The sequence below is a fragment of the Ursus americanus genome, chromosome 9 (assembly GCF_024610735.1).
Source record: "Ursus americanus isolate L20-20 chromosome 9, mUrsAme1.1.p, whole genome shotgun sequence".
NCBI lineage: Eukaryota > Metazoa > Chordata > Mammalia > Carnivora > Ursidae > Ursus > Ursus americanus.
Window position 1 is genome coordinate 48,540,978 of NC_142135.1, and position 27,173 is coordinate 48,568,150.

A 27,173-nucleotide genomic window follows, 5' to 3' on the forward strand; every position below is an offset into this window, starting at 1 on the left:
AAATTCTCTCTTTTCGTGTGCAAAACATATAGTAAAAGATGTTAGAATGTCTAACTAAATTAAGCTGTCCATCCGAGAGCATATCTAAATATACAGAATTTAGATATTGACACAGCTGTGTCTAATGAGAAGAGGGAAGTATTTTTCCCTCTATTATAAACATATAGTGCCTGGTCAAGATAACACCTACCTTTTTTTCCAAGAATCTTACATATTTCTAAATAGATACACATCATATTCATTTATAATTTTTTGAATTAATGAAGGTGTTGCACAAGATAGAAAGATACGTGATAAATAGATAACTGAAAAAAATATGAAAACTTTAGAAAGTCCCTAAATCTTTTTAAATTCCCAGAACTTGCTCTTAGTGGTCTAAAATGACCAGTTTTGTTGGAGACTTCTAATTTGACAGTGCATTTTGAAGATTTAGAAAAATTCCATTCCAATTATGTATAAATTATATATTTAGTATTTATAGAGTTATATATATATAATTAGTATTGTAAGATAGCAGTAAGAAAGGAAGCATAGTAAATATTTCTTTAGCAAAACCTTTATTAATCCTTTTTTCTATCTCTGCTGTATCCTTTCTTAGTTTTTCTTTTTGTTTCCTCTTCTCTCCTTTCTCTTCAGTAAACTTGCCATCTATCCTCCAAAGTCTGAAGGGCTTTGCTTTCATAACCTTTTGTTAAGCTCACCAATTACTGGGTACACCTCGGAATTTGGGGTCAAGTGTTTTTACTTTGTACTATGCACCTCTACTTCAGCCCAATTGCTTGTACCATCAACCGTTAAGAGGATCATAGTTACTTAGGCCTTTAATGACAAAGTTTTTCCTGCACATCTAAATCTATTTTCTCTCTAAGGAGCCAAGAAGATATCTACCTAATTGCTTTCAGCATAAAAGTTATTTGAGAGAGACTGCAGTTTACTTTTATCATTAATATAAAGGCTGAAATTAAAGGAAAAGGAATCTATAATTAGAAGGTTATTAAAGAAGTAAAAATGGGACTTTAGTGTCCCAACTCCTGATAACATTTCACACTGTAAAAGCCTTTGGGATTAGCAATTCACTTGTGATATAGAAATGAAACCCACAGTAAAATCTCCCTAGACCAAAATATCCTGCTTTACTTAATAAAGTGTCCATATGAGAAGGAAAATCTAAGTGAATTTTCTGGAAAAGAACATGTATAATGCTCTGTCTCTTATTATATTCAGAAAATAAAACATGACCGCTATCAGAAAAAATAGAATTCTAGTGCATGTCTACTTATCCATAGGGTTTTACACTTGCTTTATTTTCTAAATTTGATCACACTCCCTCAGTCCACTTCCCTTCCTCCTATAGTTTTATTTGTATTTTTTTATTTGCTTAATATTTGTTCCTCTGTTGACTGTAAGGAATATATTTTTAATTGCCTTTGCACTCTAACACCAATCATTTTGAATAAGAACTAACAAGGTTTCAATAAATATTTGCTGAAATAATGAATGTTGAATACAACGAAACTAGTAATAACTAACATTTTTTGAGTGCAAGCATGTGCCAGGCACTTCCAAGCACTTGACCCATATTAATGGACTTTCTCCTCTTTCCCGCACTGGCAGTAGATGATCTGATTAACCCCCATTTTACCAATGAGGAAACAGACCCAAGTTTAAGTGTCTGGGTATCTGAAACACAGCTTGTAAGTGGCAGAGGTGAGATTTGAGCCCAGGGAATCAGGGAGTCTGCCCCTTGGCTCCTAACCTCTATTTTATGCAGTTATTTTTGGATATTAGAAGACATATGACAATTTCCAATAGTTGGAAAAATATCTTGTTTTCAAAGGCATATAATTATACTGAAAGAAATGTAGCTAAATAAATAATCCATGGTTGAATCTTTCCCCACTATTTAATAGGGAAAAAGAGAAATAATAGTTAACATTATTACGTGCCTGGCATTATGCTAAGTGCTTTACACAGATTATCTCATTTAGTCCTCCCTGTGGTGAAGGCCCCGCTTGCTAAAGTCACTTGAAGATAGACACTCGGTAGAAAACCACTGAATGGAACTGCTTGTTGTAAAAAACAAAATCAGGAATAAAGTGAAAGGAGTTCAATGTTTCCCATATTGAGGGATTGAGAACAGCTAGTTAGAGGGAGAGGGAATAGAAAGGGGGTAGGGACACTGAGGGGGGCAGTGAAACATTGGAACAAGATGAAGTCACTGAAAAATAGAAAAAATTAAAAAATGAAAGGAAAGAAGAAAAAGACTGTGAAACACCGGCTGATCACCGATCTGAAACTTCATGAGTAGTGGACCCCACCAGCAAGAGGTTATTTTTTCTAATCATGCTCTGCATTTTGGGCATGGGAGTGAAAAACACAGATGCTGGAGTGAGTATTCTTAGTGACAAGAGCATGGGGAAAAGTCATGTATAAAATATTTGATTTGCTCATTCTGCAAAGAAGATATGTCTTTGGGAAAAAAATCTGAATATTGCCAATGCCCATCCATATGGTGTTTATTTCATTTTTAAGCAAATTTTAAGGAAAAAGTGTTATCTTACTTTCTAAATCTAGAATAAGATCATTTATTAATCTTGGATGTTTTTGAAAAAAGAAGTATCTTTCACTTTCAGTAAAAAAGCTGTAACTTACAGAAACAAGATTCTTCTAGAATTTACTTCCCTTCTTGTTTTGTATGTATATCATAAGCTGGGAATTCAACCAGAAAATAACGGCATTCTCCTACTTCATTCTTAATAATATACACTTTAAAATTCCAACTTAAATATTTGCATAATGTTTTCTTTGAGGCTTAACAAGAAGACAATGATAAAATAGATGAACTTTTCTCAAACAGGAAATGACTCTTACTAAATCTTTTTTTTTTTAACTTATCTATCAAATACTCAAGAAGTTAACATAATATCACTGCAGTACATTCAAGGGGTCATTCCATTTTAGAACTTGATCTCAAAAATTAATAAAAAACCACATAGTGTAAATAATAATGTTTTGCTCTTTTAACTGGCTTATTGCTTACAAGTTTATACTTAAAAAAAAAGAAACCAGGGAGCTCGTGTGGCTCGGTCGGTTGAGCATCAACTCTTGAGTTTTGGCTCAGGTCATGATCTCTAAGTTGTGAGATCTGCTTGCTGTTTGGCTTGTTTCTTTGCGGGGAGTCTGCTTGAAAATTCTCTTCCTCTGCCCTCCTCCCCCTCCCCCACATGTGCATGCTCTCTCTCTCTCTAAAAGAAACAAATAGAAAGAAAGAAAGAAAGAAAGAAAGAAAGAAAGAAAGAAAGAGAAACCCAAATAGCAGGACAATGAAAAGAAGGCTCTATTTCATTGAAAAGAAAGAATATAATGAGGACAGCTTATTTATTGTGTGCTTAATAGAAGATAGAACACTCTTTTAAATATTTCATATTAAAACATTAAAATCACTTACTTATTCAAAGAAAATTAGGCAGTCATTAATATTATAAATCCTATTTTACAGATGAGAATGCTAAGGAGTAGAGGTTAGGAACCCACTAACTATTCCATGTTTCACAAGCTAGGGAGTGTTAGCATTAGGATTTTAACCCCAGCAGTCTAATTAGAATATAGATGCTTCTTTTTTCTTAAAGATTTATTTATTTATTTATTTATTTATTTATTTATTTATTTATTTATTTATTTATCTGAGGGGTGGGCAGAAGGAGAGGGAGAGAGAGAATCTCAAACAGACTCTGCACTGACCGTGGAGCCCACGCAGGGTTTGAACGGCCCGGAGATCGTGAGCTGAGTCAAAACCAAGAGTCTGACGCTTAACTGACTGAGTCCCTCAGGTGTCCTAGAGTACAGATTCTTAATATCATTTAATACTGCCTCTCTTTTACATTATTGAGAACAAATGAGAACACTTAAATATATGTAAATTTGGGAGCAAATGAATTATTAGAGCATTTTTTTCCTGTATAACAATTAAAAACCTATGTCTGACACTGAAGGAATAATCAGTAATTTTCCATAAAAATAATACGTAACTACCTCCAAAAATATCAAAAGAGGTGTGTTTTTGCTCTTATGCTTTCCGGAGACCATATTAGTGGAAGATTCTGAGATTCTGTGGCTTGGCCATTTCTCGGTTCAGCTCCACAGTCAAAGACCCGCACGCCATTTGTTCTACAACATTACAGAGTCATTAGAATATAAAAGAGAGAGTCTGGACTGTACGATGAAACTTCAGGGAACACACACTTAATTCTTACTAGGTTCAGAAGACGTGATCTTAGGCTAAAAAAAATGATTACAGACACTAGTCGTTAGTGTGTTAAAATTAAATTCTGCCCTTTACAGCCTTAGCTGAAGTGAATATTGCAGAAGATGATAATCTTAGGTACAACACAGGGGAAGTAAATGAGGGGACAAGAGTCATGTAAGTCACTCCTTTTTAAAAAATGCCGTCAGGGCACCTGGGTGGCTCAGTCAGTTAAGCATCTGACACTTGATCTCAGCTCAGGTCTTAATCTCAGGGTCGTGAGTTCAAGCCCCACACTGGGCTCCATGTTAGATGTGGAGCCTACTTAAAAATAAATAAATAAATAAATAAATAAATAAATAAATAAATAAATAGTAAATAAATAAAGCCATCAACTTGAGTAAGAATCATTAATCTATAGAAAATATTGTTTATTTTCACTGGGCCTTAGATTTCTTAGTCTGTAATACAAGATTATATTAAATGAGGTCTATGACAGCTCTCTTCCTTTAACATTCTGTGATCCCAAACCTTAAAATAAGGTGGCCCACTGGAGTGACTGTTCATCCCAGTTTGCTTGAAACTATCCCATGTTTCACCTGTTGTCCTGGAGTAATTATTAAAATCATCCTTTCTTCTCAATACTATCCATTTAGATAATAAATTATTCACCTTGTAAAGAATCAGAGATGTATTAGTAGTGTTAACTTTCACTTATTTATCCTATAGTACCTAGTATAAAATTCAAATAATGGATAAAGTAATGCATATTATACATGAGTAAACTCAAATACAAAAATCTGCCTTGATATACATTTAATACAATTTCCAATATTAAAATATTTGCTAGTGAAGATAGTTTATGCAAGATTATGCATGCTCTAGTGATGGGTAGATATGGCTTTTAATCCTAATCATATACTTCCTTAGGGAAGTCAAACCTACATTTTTCCCTCATAAATCGATATGGAATTATGCTGCTACTATTTCCATGTGAGGATGCCTATAGTTAATTATATCACTATGCTAAACATTCAAAGGTGACATTATTCCAAATATTAATAAAAAAGTTCAATGCATGACTTAATAGCTTCTCTTTTTTTTCTACATAGTAATGTTACATGTAGGGTTGCTAGCTTTAGCAAATAAAAATGTACAACGTCCAGTTAAATTTAAATTTCAGATGAACACTGAACAAGTTCTTAGCACATGTATGTCCCAAATATAGCGTGGGTGTCCTCTATTTTGTCTGGCAACTCTACCTACATGAAATTCTTATTCTGAGAATTCTTGACTAATGGCTACAAATATTTTGAAAAGAACCAGATTATGTCCATGTCTTGGTTCTGTCAGATAAATTGGCTCTGTGCCCTTAGGTAATGTATATAACATCATTAAGACTCAGAATCCACATCAATAAAGTGACAAGATGGGTCTCTAACTCATAGCTGTGAAGAAGATTAAATGTGATGATGTGTCTAGTCCATAGGAATGACTATGAGCTATAATCATATGATTATTCTAAAGAAAGATGTACAAAATATTTCAGTCATTTTTCTAGAATGAGTTTTAACAAACTCACCAAAATCCATAGTCTCCTTTTTTTTTTCTGGATACGTAGCTGGACTACATTTCCCCGATTTCTTGCAATTGAGTGTGGTGCCTCATGGTTTGAGTCTGAGACATGAAATGCCAGAGGAAGTACTGTACATCATTCCCAAGCCAGTTCCATACAATTCTTTCATGAGTGGACTTATAAGCTTTTTTCCCTTTATACTAGCTGGATTAGAGACTCCCTCTCATACCTACCAGGATAGCTTCGCAAGCCTTGGACCGTCAAATCAGACTAAAATAAATCACAGATCTTATCCAATGTCAAGTTTTACTAATAATTTCCAGAATACCACTAATTATAAAAGGCAAAGCAAGGCAGGGTCTAGGACCACACTAGGACTCACTCTTGCCCAGATTTATCATTTAAAGAGATAACCGCAGTCATCACTTATATAAAAGACAGCTTTCATCAAGAAACTTCCATTTTGTGCTTCAACTAAAATGTAGTTCATGTGACATTTTCCATTGACGCATGCTCCATGAATATATAGATTTTCATGCAATTTTAGTCAGATCAGGAGCACTTCATAGATTAAAGAAATTCCTGTGATGGTAAATATCATCAATATAGTGTTTTCTAGGAGGCTGGCCACTAATCAGCTTGCTTACAGGAAATTTGACTTGTTCATCATTCTTTCTTTTGGAGGATCCCCCCAGTGAGGTGGATTATGCATTACAGACCTGCAGCAAACCAATTCCTGTCAAAAAGGCAGTTGATGAAGATGGAAGAGGCTCAACCTGCCTGGGTTCCTGAATGGAGCAGAGATGCCCTGGACATTTGTTTACCCATCCCATGCTAACAGAATGAACAAGAAAGAACTTTTTTTCTTTCTCTTTCTTTCTTTCTTTCTTTCTTCCTTTCTTTCTTTCTTTCTTTCTTTCTTTCTTGATTTTATTTATTTGAGAAAGAGAGAAAGCACAGCATGAGCAAGGGGAGGAGCAGAGGGGGAGGGACAGGGACAGGCAGACTCCACTCTGAGTGCAGAGCCCCATGCAGGCTGATTCCAGTTGTCTGAGATCATGACCTGAGCTGAAACCAAGAGTCTGATGCTCAACCTACTGAGCCACCCAGGTGCCCTAAGAAAGAACTTTCTATTATTGTGTGCCGGTACATATATTTGGGTGATTTAAAGCAATTATCATTACAGGTATAATTAAAATGATAAATACATAACAAACTTTCTTTACAAATAAGGCAATATTTCATAGCTTTCTTATTCCTGGATTGTTAGGCTAATGATTGTAAAATATTTTGAGATATGTTGTAATGGTTAGGAATGGTCTCTGGACACTGCCCTGGATATATTTTATTTATATCTTGTCCTTTGTCTTGGACAATTTATTTACCAGGAATAATTTCTCCATCAGTATGCATATCTAACATTATTACTGTGATTGTTATGATGAAAGAGGTATCAAAATATTTTATTGATAGCATCAGTTTCACAAAGTGAACAAACTTTAAAATATATATATATATATATATATATATCTTTTACATATCTATATATAGGGAAATTGAAGTCTTTTTAAAAAATTTCTACTTTAAAATTTCATTTTCCGTTAAAAGTTGATTCTACATTCAGAGAACTGTTTCTCCCCTGCTCTTGTAGCTAAAGATAGAACAATATAAGCATATATATGTAATGTGTGTGTGTGTGTGTGTGACAGAGACATAGGAAAGTTAATTAGAGGTATGTAAAAATGCATGAGACAGTAAAATTGTTCAGTCTTTATTCAAGATATTTTCACCATCTCTGCAAATTATTTATCCTAACACTGTTTGCCACTGGTGATCACTGTTGAATCTGGGTGACAGTTATAGGATTCCTTCAATCATTATTTCTACTTTTGAATGTTTGAAATTTATCATAATAAATAATATAAATAAATAAATTTATCATAATAAAGTTTACTATGCTAACAATGAGAACAGAAACCACTAAAGGAATTTACCACTGAAAATATACAAGTAGATGTGTACATGTACCACAGAGATCAAGTTGTAACACCAGTCTAATATACATATCTGAAAGAACAACATTTAGTAATTATAATAACTAACAAGTACTGAGCATTTATCATTTGTCAGGTGTTCTTTTGCATGCCATTCATGCAGTGCCTGATTTCACCTTCAAATGAAACCAATGTTGTATGTGTTATTATCATCCCAATTCTACAGAAAAGGAAAAGGAGAAATAGATTACATAGTTTATCCAAGGCCACGAAGCTTATATTTTAGTTCTAGAACACTTTTACACACAATGATTGTTAAATACTATATCAGTCTATGTATTGGTTTCATTTCAAAATGTGTTGGAGATACATTAAAAACTATTATAACTTAATAACAAACAGATAAATGACCAAAAGGAACGCTTGCCCACTGTTGGTGGGATTTTAAAATGGCACAACTGCTATAGGAAACAGTATGGTGGTCCTCAAAAATTGAAAATAGAGCTACCATAAGATTTAGAAATCCCACTTTTGGGTATAAATTCGAATGAACTGAAAATGAGGTCTTGAGCAGACATTGCATACCCATGTTCAAAGGAGGACTATTCACAATAGTCAAGAAATGGAAGCAAACCAGATGTTCGTCAGCAGATGAATGGCTAAAACAAGGTGGTAAAAACACATGATGGAATACCATTCTGTCTTAAAAGGGAAGGACGTACCATGACATGCTACAACCAAGATGAACCTTAGGATATTATGCCAAGTGAAACAAGCCAGTCACAAAAAAGACAAATACTGATGAATACCACTTAGATGAGGTATCTAAAGTAGTCATATTCATAGAAACAGGAAGTGGAATGGTGGTTACCAAAGACCAGACCTGCAAGTGGGAGAAATCAGTTGTTACTGAATGAAGATAGAGTCTCAGTTTTGTAAGACAAAAAGTTTTGGAGATCTGTGGTAAAGCAAGGTAAATATACTTAACGCTACTGACGTGTATACTTAAAAATGGTTAAGGTGGTAAATTTAATTTTATATATATTTTATCAAAAATTTTTTTAATGGCCAAAGGTTCTAAATAAACATTTCTCCAGAGAAGATATATAAATGGCTAGTAAACATAAGAAGATGCTCGACATCATTAGCCATCAGGGAGATGCAAATTATAGCCACAATGAGATACCTACTAGGACGACTATAATAAATAAGATAGTAATAAATATTACTAACGATATGGAGAAATTGGAACCCTCATATACTGCCAGTGAAAATGTAAAATGTTGCAGACTCATTTAAAAACAGTCTGGAAATTCCTTCAAAAAGCTAAACAGAGTTACCATGCTATCCAGCAACTCCACTTCTAAATATACCCCCAAATAATAAAAACATGTTCACACGAAAACCCATATACACAAATGTTTACGGCAGCATTATATATAATGGCCAGAAGAGGAAAACAATCCAGACATCCATCAATTGATTAATGGATAAATAAAATATAATAATATAGCCATATTATTTAGTAGTGTTCGGCGATAAAGAGAAATGAAGCTCTGATACAGGCTACAACATGGATGAACCTTAAAAATTATGTTAAGCAAAAAAGCCAGTCACACGCCGGCCCTGGAAGTGAGGGCTGGGACGCCGGGTGTGGGGCGCACATCCCAGGACGCTGCAGAGTTGAGCAGCACCAACAGAAACAGAGTTAAAGTGGCCAGAACATTAGTAGAGAATGGGCCGCAATCCCTCTGTTCTGTGACAGAGGCTGAAATTTGGCCGCTGCTGCTCTGACTCTCAGAAGAGGCACAGCAAACCGCCAGGGAAAGCCGCCAGAGAACAAAAGCCTGGAAATACCGGCTCAGGGAGTGCCCATCCCCATCCCCCCTCGCAGGGGACGCCGAGACTCTACCCAAACAGGGCTGCCTGAGTATCGGCGCGGCAGGCCCCTCCCCCAGAAGGCAGGCTGAAAAATCAAGAAGCCCACAACCCGGGCGCCTGGGTGGCGCAGTCATTGAGCGCCTGCCTTCGGCTTAGGGTGTGATCCCGGCGTTCCGGAAAGGAGTCCGTCATCAGGCTCCTCCGCTGGGAGCCTGCTTCTTCCTCTCCCACTCCCCTGCTTCTGTTCCCTCTCTCGCTGGTTGGCTGCCACATAAATAAATAAATAAAATCTTTAAAGAAGAAGCCCACATCCCTAAGATCCCTATAAAACAAGGGGCACGGCCTGGGACCCAGTCAATAATTTGGGCTCTGGAAACCCCGCAACCTCTCTTCATCAGAATGACAAGAAGGAGAAGCCCCCCCCAGCAAAGAAAAGACAGTGAGTCTGTGGCCTCTGCCACAGAAATAATGGATATGGATGTAACCAAATTATCAGAAATGGAATTCAGAGTAACGATGGTCAAAATGATGAGTAGAATTGAAAAAACTATTAACGAAAAGGTTACTGAGAATATAGAATCCCTAAGGACAGAAATGAGAGCGAATCTGACAGAAATTAAAAATTCTATGAGCCAAATGCAGGCAAAACTAGAGGCTCTGACGGCCAGGGTCGCAGAAGCAGAGGAACGGGTTAGTGAATTGGAGGATGGGTTAATAGAGGAAAAAATGAAAATAGAAGATGGTCTTAAAAAAATCCACGCCCACGAATGTAGGTTACGGGAGATTACTGACTCAATGAAACGATCCAATGTTAGAATCATCGGTATCCCCGAGGGGGTGGAGAAAAACAGAGGTCTAGAAGAGATATTTGAACAAATTGTAGCTGAAAACTTCCCTAATCTAGCGAGGGAAACAAACATTCTCAACCACGACAAACCTACGCCACGTCACGTCATAGTGCAATTCGCAAATATTAGATGCAAGGATACAGTATTGAAAGCGGCCAGGGCAAAGAAATTTCTCACGTACCAAGGCAAAAGCATCAGAAATTACGTCAGACCTGTCTACACAGACCTGGAATGAGAGAAAGGGTTGGGGGAGCATATTTAAAGCTCTTTCAGAGAAAAACATGCAGCCAAGGATCCTTTATCCAGCAAGGCTGTCATTCAGAATTGATGGAGAAATAAAGACATTTCAGAATCGCCAGTCACTAACCAATTTTGTAACCACGAAACCAGCCCTACAGGAGATATTACGGGGGGTTCTATAAAAGTATAAAGGCCCCAAGAGTGATACAGAACAGAAAGTCACAGCCAATACAAACAAAGACTTTACTGGCAACATGGCAACATTAAAATCATATCTCTCAGTAATCACCCTTAGTGTAAATGGTTTGAACCATCCCATAAAACGCCACAGGGTTGCAGATTGGATAAAAAGAAATGACCCATCCATTTGCTGTCTACAAGAGACTCATTTCAAACCCAAAGATGCATTCAGACTGAGAGTAAGGGGATGGAGTACCATCTTTCACGCAAATGGACCTCAAAAGAAAGCTGGGGTAGCAATTCTCATATCAGATAAATTGGATTTTAAACTACAGACTATAGTTAGAGACGCAGAAGGGCACTATATTATTCTTAAGGGAAGTATTCAACAAGTAGATATGACAATTATAAATATATATGCCCCCAACAGGGGAGCAGCAAGATACACAAGCCAACTCTTAACCAGAATAAAGAGACATATAAATAAAAATACATTAATAGTAGGGGACCTCAACACTCCACTATCAGAAATAGACAGAACACCCTGGCAAAAACTAAGCAAAGAATCAAAGGCTTTGAATGCCATACTCGACAAGTTGGACCTCTTAGATATATATAGAACACTACACCCCAGAACCAAAGAATACTCATTCTATTCTAATGCCCATGGAACATTCTCAAGAATAGACCATGTTCTGGGACACAAAACAGGTCTCAACTGATACCAAAAGATTGAAATTATCCCCTGCATATTCTCAGACCACAACGCTCTGAAATTGGAACTCAACCACAAGGAAAAATTTGGAAGAAACTCAAACACTTGGAGACTAAGAACCATCCTGCTCAGGAATGACTCGATAAACCAGGAAATCAAAAATCAAATTAAACAATTTATGGAGACCAATGAGAATGAAAATACAACAGTCCAAAACCTATGGGATACTGCAAAGGCAGTCCTAAGGGGGAAATACATAGCCATCCAAGCCTCACTCAAAAGAATAGAAAAATCTAAAATGCAGTTTTTATATTCTCACCTCAAGAAGCTGGAACAGCAACAGAGGGACAGGCCTAATCCATGCACGAGGAAGCAGTTGACCAAAATTAGAGCTGAAATCAATCAAGCAGAAACCAGAAGTACAGTAGAGCAGATCAACAGGACTAGAAGCTGGTTCTTTGAGAGAATCAATAAAATTGACAGACCACTGGCAAGACTTATCCAAAAGAAAAGAGAAAGGACCCAGATTATTAAAATTATGAATGAAAAAGGAGAGGTCACGACGAGCACCATTGAAATTGGAAGGATTATTAGAAATTTTTATCAACAGCTATATGCCAATAAACTAAGCAATCTGGAAGAGATGGAATCCTTCCTGGAAACCTATAAACTACCAAGATTGAAACCGGAAGAAATTGATTCCTTAAACAGGCCAATTAATTATGAAGAAATTGAGTCAGTGATAAACAACCTTCCAAATAACAAAACTCCAGGCCCGGACGGTTTTCCTGGGGAATTCTACCAAACATTCAAAGAAGAAATAATACCTATTCTCCTAAAGCTATTTCAAAAAATAGAAACAGAAGGAAAGCTACCAAACTCATTCTATGAGGCCAATATTACCTTGATCCCCAAACCAGGCAAAGACCCCATCAAAAAGGAGAATTACAGACCGATTTCCCTAATGAATATGGATGCCAAAATCCTCAACAAGATACTTGCTAGTAGAATCCAACAGTACATTAAAAGGATTATCCATCACGATCAGGTGGGATTCATACCTGGGATGCAAGCGTGGTTCAATATTCGCAAATCAATCAGCGTGATTCATCATATCAACAAGAAAAGACTCAGGAACCATATGATCCTCTCAATCGATGCCGAAAAAGCATTTGACAAAATACAGCATCCTTTCCTGATTAAAACCCTTCAGAGTGTAGGAATAGAAGGTACATTTCTCAATCTCATAAAAGCCATCTATGAAAAGCCTACTGCAAATATTATTCTCAATGGGGAAAAGCTGGAAGCCTTTCCCTTAAGATCAGGAACTCGACAAGGATGCCCACTCTCGCCACTATTATTCAACATAGTACTAGAAGTCCTTGCAACAGCAATCAGACGACAAAAAGGGATCAAAGGTATTCAAATTGGCAAAGAAGAAGTCAAAATGTCTCTCTTTGCAGATGACATGATACTCTATATGGAAAACCCAAAAGAAGCCACTCCCAAACTATTAGAAGTTATAGAGCAATTCAGTAACGTGGCAGGATACAAAATAAATGCTCAGAAATCAGTTGCATTTCTATACACTAATAACGAGACCGAAGAAAGAAAAATTAGGGAATCCATCCCATTTACAATAGCACCAAAAACCATACGTTACCTTGGAATTAACTTAACCAGAGACGTAAAGGACCTATATTCTAGAAACTATAAATCACTCTTGAAAGACATTGAGGAAGACATAAAAAGATGGAAAGATATTCCATGCTCATGGATCGGAAGAATTAACATAGTTAAAATGTCCATGCTACCCAGAGCAATCTACACTTTCAATGCTATCCCGATCAAAATACCAAGGACATTTTTCAAAGAACTGGAACAAACAGTCCTTAAATTTGTATGGAAACAGAAAAGGCCCCGAATCTCCAAGGAACTGTTGAAAAGGAAAAACAAAGCTGGGGGCATCACAATGCCGGATTTCGAGCTGTACTACAAAGCTGTGATCACAAAGACAGCATGGTACTGGCACAAAAACAGACACATAGACCAATGGAACAGAATAGAGAGCCCAGAAATGGACCCTCGGCTCTTTGGGCAACTAATATTTGATAAAGCAGGAAAAAACATCCGGTGGGAAAAAGACAGTCTCTTCAATAAATGGTGCTGGGAAAATTGGACAGCTACATGCAAGAGAATGAAACTTGACCACTATCTCACAACATACACAAAAATAAACTCCAAATGGATGAAAGACCTCGATGTGAGACAGGAATCCATCAAAATCCTAGAGGAGAACATAGGCAACAACCTCTACGACATCGGCCAAAGCAACCTTTTTCATGACACATCCCCAAAGGCAAGAGAAACAAAAGATAAAATGAATTTATGGGACTTCATCAAGATTAAAAGTTTCTGCACAGCCAAGGAAACAGTCAGAAAAACTAAGAGGCAGCCCACGGCATGGGAGAAGATATTTGCAGATGACACTACAGATAAAGGACTGGTATCCAAGATCTACAAAGAACTTCTCAAACTCAATACACGAGAAACAAATAAACAAATCAAAAAATGGGCAGAAGATATGAACAGACACTTTTCCAATGAAGACATACAAATGGCTAACAGACACATGAAAAAATGTTCAAAATCATTAGCCATCAAGGAAATTCAAATCAAAACCACACTGAGATACCACCTTACGCCAGTTAGAATGGCAAAAATAGACAAGGCAAGAAACAACAATTGTTGGAGAGGATGTGGAGAAAGGGGATCCCTCCTACATTGTTGGTGGGAATGCAAGTTGGTACAGCCACTCTGGAAAACAGTGTGGAGGTCCCTTAAAAAGTTAAAAATTGAGCTACCCTATGATCCAGCCATTGCACTACTGGGTATTTACCCCAAAGATACAGACGTAGTGAAGACAAGGGCCATATGCACCCCAATGTTCATAGCAGCATTGTCCACAATAGCTAAATTGTGGAAGGAGCCGAGATGCCCTTCAACAGATGACTGGATTAAGAAGTTGTGGTCCATATATACAATGGAATATTACTCAGCTATCAGAAAGAACGAGTTCTCAACATTTGCTACAACATGGACAGCACTGGAGGAGATAATGCTAAGTGAAATAAGTCAAGCAGAGAAAGACAACTATCATATGATTTCTCTCATCTATGGAACATAAGAACTAGGATGATCGGTAGGGGAAGAAAGGGATAAAGAAAGGGGGGGTAATCAGAAGGGGGAATGAAACATGAGAGACTATGGACTATGAGAAACAAACTGAGGACTTCAGAGGGGAGGGGGGTGGGGGAATGGGATAGACCGGTGATGGGTAGTAAGGAGGGCACGTATTGCATGGTGCACTGGGTGTTATACACAACTAATGAATCATCGAGCCTTACATCGGAAACCGGGGATGTACTGTATGGTGACTAACATAATATAATAAAAAATCATTAAAAAAAAAAAATAAATGCAAAATGAGGCAAAAAAAAAAAAAGCCAGTCACAAAGGATAACATATTAGATGACTCCATTTTTATGAACTGTCTAGAAAAGACAACTCTATAAAGAAAGATTATAGAATAGTTTGGGGTGAAGACAGATGGGGGGTGGGTATGGTTGGGGAACACTATAAAGGGTGCAGAATTTCTTTTTAGAGTAATGAAAATGACCTAAATTTGATTATAGTGATAAATGTACAACTCTGTGAAATACTAAAAACATGAAATTATATATTGTATTTTATTAATTTATTTTTTAAAGATTTACTTATTAGAGAGAGACAGAGAAAATGAGAAGGGGCAGAGGGAGAGGGTGAGAGAATCCTCAAGCAGGCTCCCCACTGAGTGAGGAGCCTGATGTGAGTAGGGCTCGATCCCAGGACCCTGAGATCACAACCTGGGCGGAAGTCGAGAAAATCAAGAGTCTACCGATTAGCCGACTGAGCCACCCAGGTATCCCGGAATTAAATATTTTAAGTAAGTGAACTATATATGTGAATTCTATCCGAATAAAGTTTTGTTGTTGTTTTTTTTTAAGGAATGTGTTGGAGGAAGCTTTTGAAACTTAAAACAAAGAATAAAATAAAGTTTGAAATGTATCTTAATAACATTCAAGGAAAAGAATATGCAACTAATATTGTAGAAGAGGATGATTTTTTTCTATTATCTATTCATACACTGAAGCATATATGTGTGTCTACAGAGAGAGAGAGGGAGGGAGAAGGAACGAGCAATACTGGCAATGTTCCTGTGTTATCGTGCAAGTTTTCTTCTCTGTTTTTGGATGTTCCAAAGTCTTCCAAAGTCTATTAAAATTATCCTATGTCTGCCCCAGCACTCCTTTGAAGATTGTATTTGAGAACTAGAAGCTTTGACAGTATAATCACCCGTCATCTCCTTTCAATGCCACAGAGGACAAATCCCAGCAAATACTGAATGCATAAGGTTCTATAATGCTTCTAGAAAGCACTGGTATTTTATTTATTTCAACATGCCTTAGACTCTTAGGCTCATGATAGTTGAAATGCTTCCTGATTACCTAAACTTAATTTAAGTATTCAGTTTTGATGTCCTGGGTAAGAGGTTGTATGTGCATGTTTGTGTAACTGGTTTATTCAAAATGGTGATATTATATCAAAAGAAAATGCCCAGAAGTGCCATCTCTTATTTTCCACTTACCCAGCACTTTCTGATCCAGAATATATTTGAATATATTTACCTAATATTATATTCCCAAATGTTACTTAGTATACCAAGAAAAAGGTAAGGGGATTTTTTTTTTCATTTATTTTCTTCATCATCCCCACCTCTATCACCCCCTCACCCCCCAGGACTTCATGATGCCAAAGTGATTTTCAGAATGGGTATACTACAAGGTCATACTCTTGTATTGGATTTCCTAAATCCTAGAAATTCATACTCTAACTGGAAAAAAGAAATAATAAGCACGTAGATACACATACACACATAACACTTAGATAGACATAGAGAATTCCAGAACTGTTAATACAGCTATTCAACACTGACACTATTTGTGTAGCCATTTAAGAATGCAGAAAAACCAATGTTCTAAAGATACATGAACATATATCTGATAGTCCTTACTTAACAATACACTTTGGCCCAAATTCAGAATAAAATAGATGATAAAGCTAACTGAATATTTCATATTTCCCCCCTTGTCTTTTAGGTCCTAAGTGGCATGGAATCATCTTGTTTCCTTCATATTTAGTAAAAATCTGTAATTCTTTTGCATCGTTTTTCTAGCTTATCACCATTACCCAACAAGAATGAAAACACACGTGGATCAACTACCTTAAAATTTACAATAGTCTCATCAATATCATGGTTTCAAATAATATTCTACAACAATAGACTGGTATATGCAAAGAAACAATTCTATTCTCTTATTAAAACTTTAATATCAAAAGCCATTTTTATAAAACTATAACCCAAAGGAAACAGGAATCTTTTGAGATCTCAAAGTTCATATAGGTTCCAGAAATAAGTCCCAGAAATGATACTGGCAACAGCTAAGTTTACTACCAATGTCTAGCAGGAGTTAAGTACTTCCTGTTCCTTAAAGCAAATATCATCAGGCTAGGGGATGGTGTTGATTCCTTCATTGTATTTGAACTAGGACAGCGGGCCCATGATACGTGATCTTGTTTCAGGCAACTGGTAGACAGCTGATCATATATTTAAATTTTATTTTATTTTTTAGAGAAGCCCTGAAAGCTACCTTTATTTCTAGAAAAATCTTTGTTACCATTGGTTCGTCTGTATACTGATATTTAATCATGGATTCAAGACACATCCAACAAGAAAGGATAGTAAAGAACAGGTTTCATAGTCCACTTTTAATGGAACTCCTAAAGTGAATTAATCATAAATGAATAAAAAGTTAGGTTGAATCTCAGGCTTCGCATATTTATCGTGGTGATGTTTTTGTGGGTGAGGATAAATCATTCTTATTTCGTTATTTATTGTCTATCTCTCTATAAAAGCATCACTTTAATAGAAATAAAACAAAACAAAAGCCTTATCTCTATTTTCAAGGCCCTTTGCCACACCTGATATGGAAAGCAGAAATGGAAAGCGAGCAACATTTTTCTCTAGTTGCCTATGGCTTTGGAGATATTCAAGCTTGTGTTCAAGAGAGCGATTACATAAAGGCCATCAAGAAGTAGGAAGATCTCTGAGTTTAAAGTGAGAAGTTTACAAAAGTGACTTCATAAAGGAGAGGAGATCTGAGCTAAGCCTTAAAAAACAAACAGGATTTCAATGTGGTAATTGGGAAAGGTGCTCGGGGCAGAAAGAGCATGAGCAAAACAAGAATGAAAATCCTACTGTATGTTAACTATACTGAAATTAAAATTAAAAGGAATGAAAATCCTTATCAGAAAAGAAATTAGTTTTACTACAGGATTTTTCAAACTTCAAGGACACGATCCATTACAGCATTTCTCAAAAAGGGTGCTACTGACCTTTTACACGAGAATTTTTTTCCATCTACAACAAGATGGTTAACAATATCCCTGGCCTCTAGCTACGAAATGCTAGTAACAAGGTCTCCTGTATTCTTTTAGCTACAGAGAAAACCCGAAATTCCCTCTTATGTTTTCAAATGCCCCTAGTGGTGAGTAAGCTTTCCCCATATCCAACCACTGAATCAAGAATTCTATGTAAAATTCCTTTTCCAATAGAAGGTAATAAAACAGAAGGAAGGGAGGGAGGGAAAAGGAAGGAAGGAAGGAAGGAAGGAAGGAAGGAAGGAAGGAAGGAAGGAAGGAAGGAAGGAAGGAAGGAAAGGAGGGAAGGAGGAAGGGAGGAAGGGAGGAAGGAAGGGCGGGCAGGCTGGCACTAAGTGCATTATAATAGAAAGGGTTACCAAATAATAAAGGACCTTGTCATAACTGACTGCTGACTTGTTGAATTTTAGAGATGACAGGGTTCTGATTAAGCACAGAATCTCAGTGATTTTCAAGTTTCATATTTTATCAGCACATCCTCTGAAAAAAAGGTTTAAAAATCACGCACCCAGTTTCATGGAAACTAAAGACCAAAGAACTTAAATAACTTATCAAATTAAGGGATGTCTGCTATAACTAAAATAGGAGCTATTACTGATTTTTGAAAAGGGATAGCTTAATTACATATAACCAGAAGAATGTTATTAATTCTTGAAAATATATTTCCTTAAACAATCAAATGGCAAATATTTCCCTACCTTTCTCTGATAGTTGACATCTGAACAATGAAAATCCCTTAAGGGAACTTAAAAGAAACTAATGGCATCCCCATAGCTCTTCCATAGCTTTTTCTTATAGGATCTAAACACCTTGTTTATCTCTAAGTTTTTATGTGTAATATTGATACACACCTCATCCCACATCCCTTAAAAATGACCCACGTCTGCCTTACAATATGGCTGGTACAATCATGGACCAAATACGAAGCTGGTTTCAAAGTATTGCCTCAGCTCCTTTCAGCAGCTGCCATCACTCTCATATTCATGGCCATAAGACCACGAGTGCTGTAGGCTAGATCTTAATACATTCTTCTAGCCCCCTCAATTTATGTGACCTCCTCAGAACTCAACTTTTCCCTTGGCTTTTGAGTCTGAACTTTCTTCTGATTTCAGTATCTCCCCCAGGCTCAGGTAGGAAGTTCCTTCCCTTCTATCCTGACACCAGACAGACCACATGACTGGGTTAACGAGTAGCTATTTGGCATGCAAGGGTAATATGACAATGTAGTTCTGTCCTCTGCACACTTACAGTCTCTGATAAAACCTGAATAAAATTGAAATGAATAAAGGAATAATTACACATATAAATTAATGCTTCTGAAAGCAGGGTGGCTTTGTGCAGAGTTTAAAACCAGACGCTGAAAGCTGAGTACAGTCTACAAATATGTAAAGGTTGCCCAGTATACAGTTTAAATGTACATGAATTTAAATTCATTCATTATACTAGGTAACTTCATAAATCTCTGTTCTTGCACATGTTTGAATTTGTAATCACTGGCAGAGTACTTAAGAGCATGGACCTTAACGTCAGACAGACCGATTCAAAACTGTGCTCTGCAAGCAACTTTCTAGCTGTAAGATGGGATGCTACAGAAACCATATCACAGAGTAATTGTGAGCATTCATGTAGACGATGAGTGCCAAGTACCTAGCACACAATCTAGCACATAGTAATTATTAAATATTAGTTCTTACCGTTCTTTAGTAAATGGAATTCCTGCTGCTCAAAAAATCATGTGAGAGCAGAGTATGTGAATAAAACGCTTTGCCACCTGGGCATAATTTCACGAACATAATTTTATGTAGACTGCTTTAACAGAAACTGACATTAGGGAAGTGCATTTTAGCAGATGACAGAACTATAATAAGATTTCCTTGGATTGGTTTTTAAATGTGCTACATTGCACTCAACCAATTCTGCCCATTAGTTCCAAAGCAATGTAGTTTGCAGCCATGTGTTCCATATATCGGTTTTTCAGGTATGTAAACTCTATGAGCTAAGTGTTTAAAAATTAAAACTAAGACACAGAATCCCAAGGATGAGATGACTACTATGAAAGAAGAAATCAGGCTTACCTTGAGTTATATAAAAATGAAATGTTTCCTAGGTCCTCTTAGCTTTCACATTATTTGTTGAAAGAAGAACTCAAAACTTACAACCTCATTTTATCCAAGAGAAACATGCAGGCTAATGTTTTTTTTTTGTTGTTTGGTATATAATACCTGAAAAATAATAGAGATTAATAATGCATTGGCAAGGTTAAATAAAAAAGGGAAACTTTACCTTGTAAAATCAAAAAATGTTCTGTAAACCGAGAAGTGGATTGGAATGTTCAAAGTGCTTGGGGACCAAGCATTCTGTAAAGTCTGATTTATACTACAGGCATCATAATGCCTACCTACTTCCGAATGACAAATAGTACCACGCTGACGTTGCAAACAGCAGCCCCAGAGCGCTAACAGCAAATGTCTTCCATCTTAATAGCTGAGTCTGTGCCATTCTGTACACTTAAAATTCTGAGCATTTAACACTTCTTGTTGCATCTAAATCCAGATACAAAAAACTTCAAATCAAACTATTTACCTCAACGGAAATCTGCCTTGAATAATTCATAAGGAAGAAGAAAGATGGCAGTGAAGAAAGCCAAAGAGAGTTTTAATGAACTCTCGAGTTGCAAAAATAATGGCATAGAAGTTATTACAGCTTTTCCCCTCACCCTGTAAAACAGAGTATCGGTCACTCTATTACGGAATACTCCCGGAAAACAGAAGGAGCAATAAAGGGTTCAGCTTTCTGCTTGTCTGCAATTGATATACTAACAGCACCACACAGATTATTACCGGGAGAGGCTCTTTTTGAATGTGTGACAGGCAAGGAAGCATTGAAAGTATTCACATTCAGATGTTTTATTTTTATGTGGTTTCTTAAAATTCCAGTGGTATCTAGAGTCTCAGTTACAAAGAGCTGTAGCGGCTCCGGCCTAGGTGACACCAGCACCTGGTTCTATGTGGCTTTGCCACCCCTGAAGACTTATTTGGCTTGATGGGTAGAGTTAGCAGCTATCCTACTTAATGATTCCCTGGAAATAATAAAAGGTTCCACATTTTGCTAATAAATAAGCACCTCTTCAGTAATGCATCTGGTGAATGAAGTTACGATTTTTATTAAATTAAAAAAAAAAGAGGCCATTTGAAGTGTTACTGCTACGTAGGTTTGTATTAGTCTCCTATTGCAGCTATAAGAATTCTTCACAAACTTGGTAACTTAAAACAATACGACTTTAGGGGCGCCTGGGTGGCTCAGTCAGTTAAGCATCTGCCTTCAGCTCAGGTTATGATCTCTGAGTCCTGGGATGGAGCCCTACGTCAGGCTTCCGGCTTAGCGGAGAGTCTGCTTCTCCCTCTCTCCGCCCCTCTCCCCCCATGCATGCATTCTCTCTCTCTCTCTCTCTCTCAAATAAATAAATAAAATCTTTAAAAAAACAAATTTATTCTGTACAATTCTGGGGGTCAAAAGCCAAAATTAAATCTTAAGGGGGCTAAAATTAACATATAGACAGTGCTGCATTCCCTCCAGAGGCTCTGAGGAAAATTCCTTGCCTTGCCTTGTCACCCTGGTGAGGCTGTCCTCACTCCCTGGCTGGAGCCCCTTCCTCCATTTTCAAAGCATATCATTCCAACCTCTGCTTCTCCCTTCTATCTTCTTCCACCTTTGATCTTCTTCCTCCCCTCTTAAAAGAACCCTGTGATTACACTGGACCCAACTGGATAATCCAGGATTATCTTCCATTTCAAGATCCTTAACTTAATCACAGCAAAGTCTCCTTGCCATGTAAAGTAACCTATTCACGGGTGCTGGGGATTAGGAGGCAGACATCTTTAGGGGGCCATTATTCTGTCTACAATGAGGTTGTAACAAGGTAAATGCTTAATGGAAATAAATTAACATATTAGATAATTGGCCCCATATGGCTTGATTATAAACAAGAACAGAAGACAATCTCAGTAATTTTAACAGGACCAATTTTTTTTTTCAAAGTAATATTTTCTAAAACCATGTTTCATAAAACTCTAAAAAGCTTACTGACAAACTTTAAGAATACATATAATCAGTATATGTAAATTTCTGAGTTGCTACTCTCTGTTAATTAAGAATAATGGATGCAAACCAAAACCTCAATGAGATATCACCTTAAACCAGTCAGACTTGGAAGTATCAAAAAGACAAGATGTGGAGAGAAAGGAACCCTTGTGCCCTGCTGGTAGGAATGTATATTGGCAACCCACTGTGAAAAACAGTACGGAGGTTCTTCAAAAAGTTAAAAATAGAAGTAGCATATGATTCAGTAATTCCACTACTAAGTACTAAAAATAATTAAAACACTAATTCTAAAAGATATATGCACCCTCATGTTTGTTTATTGCATCACATTATCTACAATAGCCAAAATAAGAAAGCAACCTAAATGTCCATCCACAGATAAATTGATAAAGAAGATGTGGTATATAGACACAATGAAATATTAGTCATAAAAAAGAATGAGATATTGCTATTTTCAACAAAGATGGATCGACCTAGAGAGTTTTATGCTAAGTTAAATAAGGCAGACAGAGAAAGACAAATACCATACGATTCCACTTATATGTGGAATTTAAAAAACAGAACAAAATAAAACAGCCAGACCTATAAATAAATACAGAGAATAAATAGGTAGTTGCCAGAGGGGAGGTGGGTGGGGGAAGGGGCAAAATGGGTGAAGAGGAGTGGGAGATACAGGTTTCCAGTAATGGAATGAATGTGTGACTAGGATGAAAGGTACAGCATACGGAATGCAGTCAGTGGTACTGTAATAGTGTCGTATGGTGACTTGTGCTGAGATAGCATAAGGTATAGAGTTGTTGAATCACTACTTATACCTGAAACTAACCTAATAGTGTGTTCAATTATGTTTCAATTAAAAGAGAGAGAGAGAGAGAGAGAGAGAACTGGGCATTCCAAATATAGGTAAGATCAAAATATCTATATCAAAGCAATTTTCATTCTGTGTGTGTGTGTGTGTGTGTGTGTGTGTGTGTGTGTGTGTGTGCCCTCACGTATCTGTCTATCTTTCTGTTATTTCCCCTTCTGGTCTGCAAGTGCTTGGATACCCAGAACCTAGAACACATATAAGTTCTTTTTAATGTTTACTGAATTATACTCAATTAATAAATGAATGAGTGAATGAATGAAAATATTTCAGATGGCTGTATGTTAAAAGGCAAAAATCAACTTTATTTTTCCAGAATTTTAAAGCAAAATAACATTGCTGGTTGAAATATTAAATGCAGACCGGAGCTTCAATCAATTTCTAAGAACTAGGGGTGTCTGGCTAGCTCAGTTGGTAGAGCAAGTGACTCTTGATCTTGGGGTTGTGAGTTCAAGCCCCACGTTGGGTGTAGAGATGACTTAGCAATAAAATCTTCAAAAATGTTTTTTCTAAAATCTACATAAATGCTTTTTTAGACAAGCCTTATTTCAAATACATGATAGTATTTTTTAAAAGAAGTCATCACACAAAACTGAATAATAAATTTCAGGTATAGTTTAATCCATGTAAAAGGAAGAATGAATGAATGAATGAATGAACGAAAGAATAAATAAAAATGACATGGATATTCTATAATTATTGAACAGTTTTAAGTATATTTTAAGTAGTACAACGATATTCGTGAATGCTTTTCTTGAAAATGATAGTTTACAAATGATCTAATGGTGGTTTTAATACTATTTAACTCTACTTACTTTCACAGTTTCACCAAAATAGGCATGAAATTGAAATTGAAAGCAAAGCACAGGAACACAGTTTTGGTACCTCATGGCTCCTTTATGTATTTCATTTAACACAAATCAGGTGATTTAGCAAAAACATAATCAAGGTACATAGAGTTAAAATCTCACCTCTATCACTGCTCAATATAAATACAAGTCTGAAAGCGACCCCTGAAGTTGAATTGTAATTCATTCCCCTCTGCAAAGAAAGATATTTCTTACCTTTTGAATAAAATGTGTCATCAAACGAAAGCATTTAACAGCTTGCTCAGATTTTTTTATAGCTATATAAGTATGCATGCTTATCAAATACTATAATGTAATCCTTACCAGATATAAATATGATGCTTATTTACTGGAGATAAATCTATAAATGTTTTGACTTTGAATTTTAATGACTTAGTAACAAACTATACTTTCTTTGATAATTCAACATTATGTGCAAAGGATTTCCACAAAAAGATAAAAGTAGATCTAAATATATTTTTCCGTAAGTGAACAATTCCTACAAGTTCACAAAGAAATAGAAAGTACTATTTTTTAAAAATCATAGCATTTTCTAATTATTCTCCTTAAGAAACATAATGAAACTAAGTTCATTCTTAATTTGGTTCACAGATTTAGCACAAAATACATATATATATATTTTTAAAGATTTTATTTGTTTATTTGACAGAGATAGAGACAGCCAGTGAGAGAGGGAACACAAGCAGGGGGAGTGGGAGAGGAAGAAGCAGGCTCACAGCAGAGGAGCCTGATGCGGGGCTTGATCCCATAACTCCGGGATCACGCCCTGAGCCGAAGGCAGACGCTTCACCGCTGTGCCACCCAGGCGCCCCGCACAAAATATATTTTTAATGGAAAAATCAACAAACATTGTCCTGCTTGTTAAAGTAATAAATGTTTCTGGCAAAGCATTCAGAAACATTGATGATATAAAGAAGAAAATAAAAATCATAGCCCATAGACAACCACTATCCACATTTAATGCATATTCTTTTAGACTGTTATCATAAGCCCACTTTTCTCTATTGGGATACTAGTATTTAATGATTTTAAAATGTGTTTGATATATATATATATATTTATATGTATAAATATATACACACACACAGACACATGCATACCTTGGAAATTAAGCTTTGTGCATTCTTTGTTTCTGTGTTTGTTGTCACATTTTATTCCATTGCACCAACTATTGCATTTCCAATAAAAAGTTAGAATAAAAATATTTAAAAATATAATTTCCTATGTATTTTATTAATGAATTTTTGGAGTGGAGTTATTTTCAATAACTTGGAATGTGAAGCTACTTGAGGATTCCTATGACCAAATATTTATACTTGTTTTCTTTTTGTAAGAAGAAATGCCAATATAATTAGCTCTAAAGAATCTTCAATATAACCTGTAAATGAAATAATTAATCACCAGCACTTATACTTCCCTTACATTACAACAGAAATTCAAATAAATGATATTTTATTATTTTTCTGTTGAATAACATTAAACACATTAAAAATATTAACATTATCACCAATATTCCTTATAAACATCAAAGAAGTTAAAAATACATGCTGGCTCCTGAGGTAGAATCTAATAATAGAGAACATTCATATGAGGATAAATTATTTTATTTAAATGCATTCTCTTCCCTTTTTGAAATTGATTATGAAATAAAAATTCCTAGAATGAGAAATATCAATGGTGAAATACTTAAAAACTAAATATTACTGCAAGAACGTTACTTCATACATCTTTTCTCAGGGATGTAAGTGTATTAATCTTTTTTAAATTTTTTTATTGAAGCGCAATTGACATATAATATCATATTTAAAAATATTGACCTTAATTTATAGGTCACTTGCTAAAATGCTCTTGCTTCTAAAATAAATAAATATCCAATTCTTAATATGATCTTGTCTTAACTTAGAAGTTGATTCAATAGTTTTAGAAATGTATTTTTTTAGCTGTAAATATATCCCTTTTATTTAATTATTGCTTTGTTGTATGTAGATTGGTTATTTATCAATTAAAATACTTCTCTTGTGCTTTGATATTAATTTTTGCAAAAAATGTACTAACTACTTACTAACTCAGTGAGTTGTGAGAAACGTGTTTGAGCTTGTCCTACGGATCCAGATTAGGTCCTAGATCAGGATTGCTTATGAATTAACTTGAGGTAGGAATACTAGTTATAGATCATCCTCATTGGAAAACTTTTCCTTCGGATGACTGACTTGTTATATGGTTTTTTAGTTTTGTGTGATGACTTACAATCGAACAAGCGTGTCAAGAAGAGATGCTTGGGAGGCCTGCAATCATGTTATACAGGGAACATTTCTGGAAACAGAGAAGCCTGGAATGTGCAGGAGAGGGGAGAATCTGAAGGCAGCACATGCATTGTCTTCTGATGTAAATTAAAGGCAGGGTTAGCATTTGGAAGTGAATACAACTTGATTAGTAAGCCCCAAGTTTTTCAACTAAGCTCAACAAGGAAAAAGTTTCAGAGATGTAGATTTTAGGTCAGGAATGAGATCTGTACAAGGATAATAACAAAATATAAATAACTTCTATTGAATGCCTACTATTTGCCAGATACCACACTCAGAACTTTCCATTCATTACTGTGCTTAATTTTCACAGCAACATGATCATGTATGCACCATGATGATGATGATGATACCTGCCTACATTACAATGAGTCACTTTCTAACCAAGGGTATGCGACCATGTTGAGGGCATGCCATTTCTGTGTTTGAGTTATAAAAGGTTGTGACTTGGCTTTCGGAGCTGACTCTATTGTCTTCTCAGTCTACACTCATTGATGAAGGGGTCATATTGGAAAGCATCTGTTGCCAAAGAACCGAGAGCAGTTTCCCACCAACAGCCAGCTGGTAACTGAGGCCGAGGTGAACAGCACTCAATGTACTGCATTCTGCCAACAACAGCATTAGTGGGTTTGGAGGCAGACCTTTGACCAGCTGAGCTTTCAGATAAGAAATCCCAGGTCTGGTTGACATTGTGATTGCAGCCTTGTAAGACGTCCTGAAACAGAAGACGCAAGTGAGCCGTGTCTGGATTTCTGACCCACAGAAACTGTGGTTTGATAAATGTGTGTTGCTTTAAGTCACTAAATTTGGGGGCAATT

General features: G+C 36.2%; 1 protein-coding gene across 2 annotated transcripts in view; it reads right to left on the bottom strand.

Moving 5' to 3' along the window:
- Positions 1-27,173, bottom strand: part of RALYL (RALY RNA binding protein like) — a 693,040-nt gene that overhangs the window by 471,684 nt on the left and 194,183 nt on the right. Inside the window, exon 1 of one of the 2 annotated variants that reach the window (XM_045806051.2) lies at positions 20,293-20,457. The exons of the other annotated variant lie outside the window; for it this stretch is intronic. The gene's annotated coding sequence lies outside the window, so the exon portion shown is untranslated. Of the gene's footprint in view, positions 1-20,292; positions 20,458-27,173 lie in introns of those variants that run through there. 2 annotated transcript variants of the gene reach the window in all.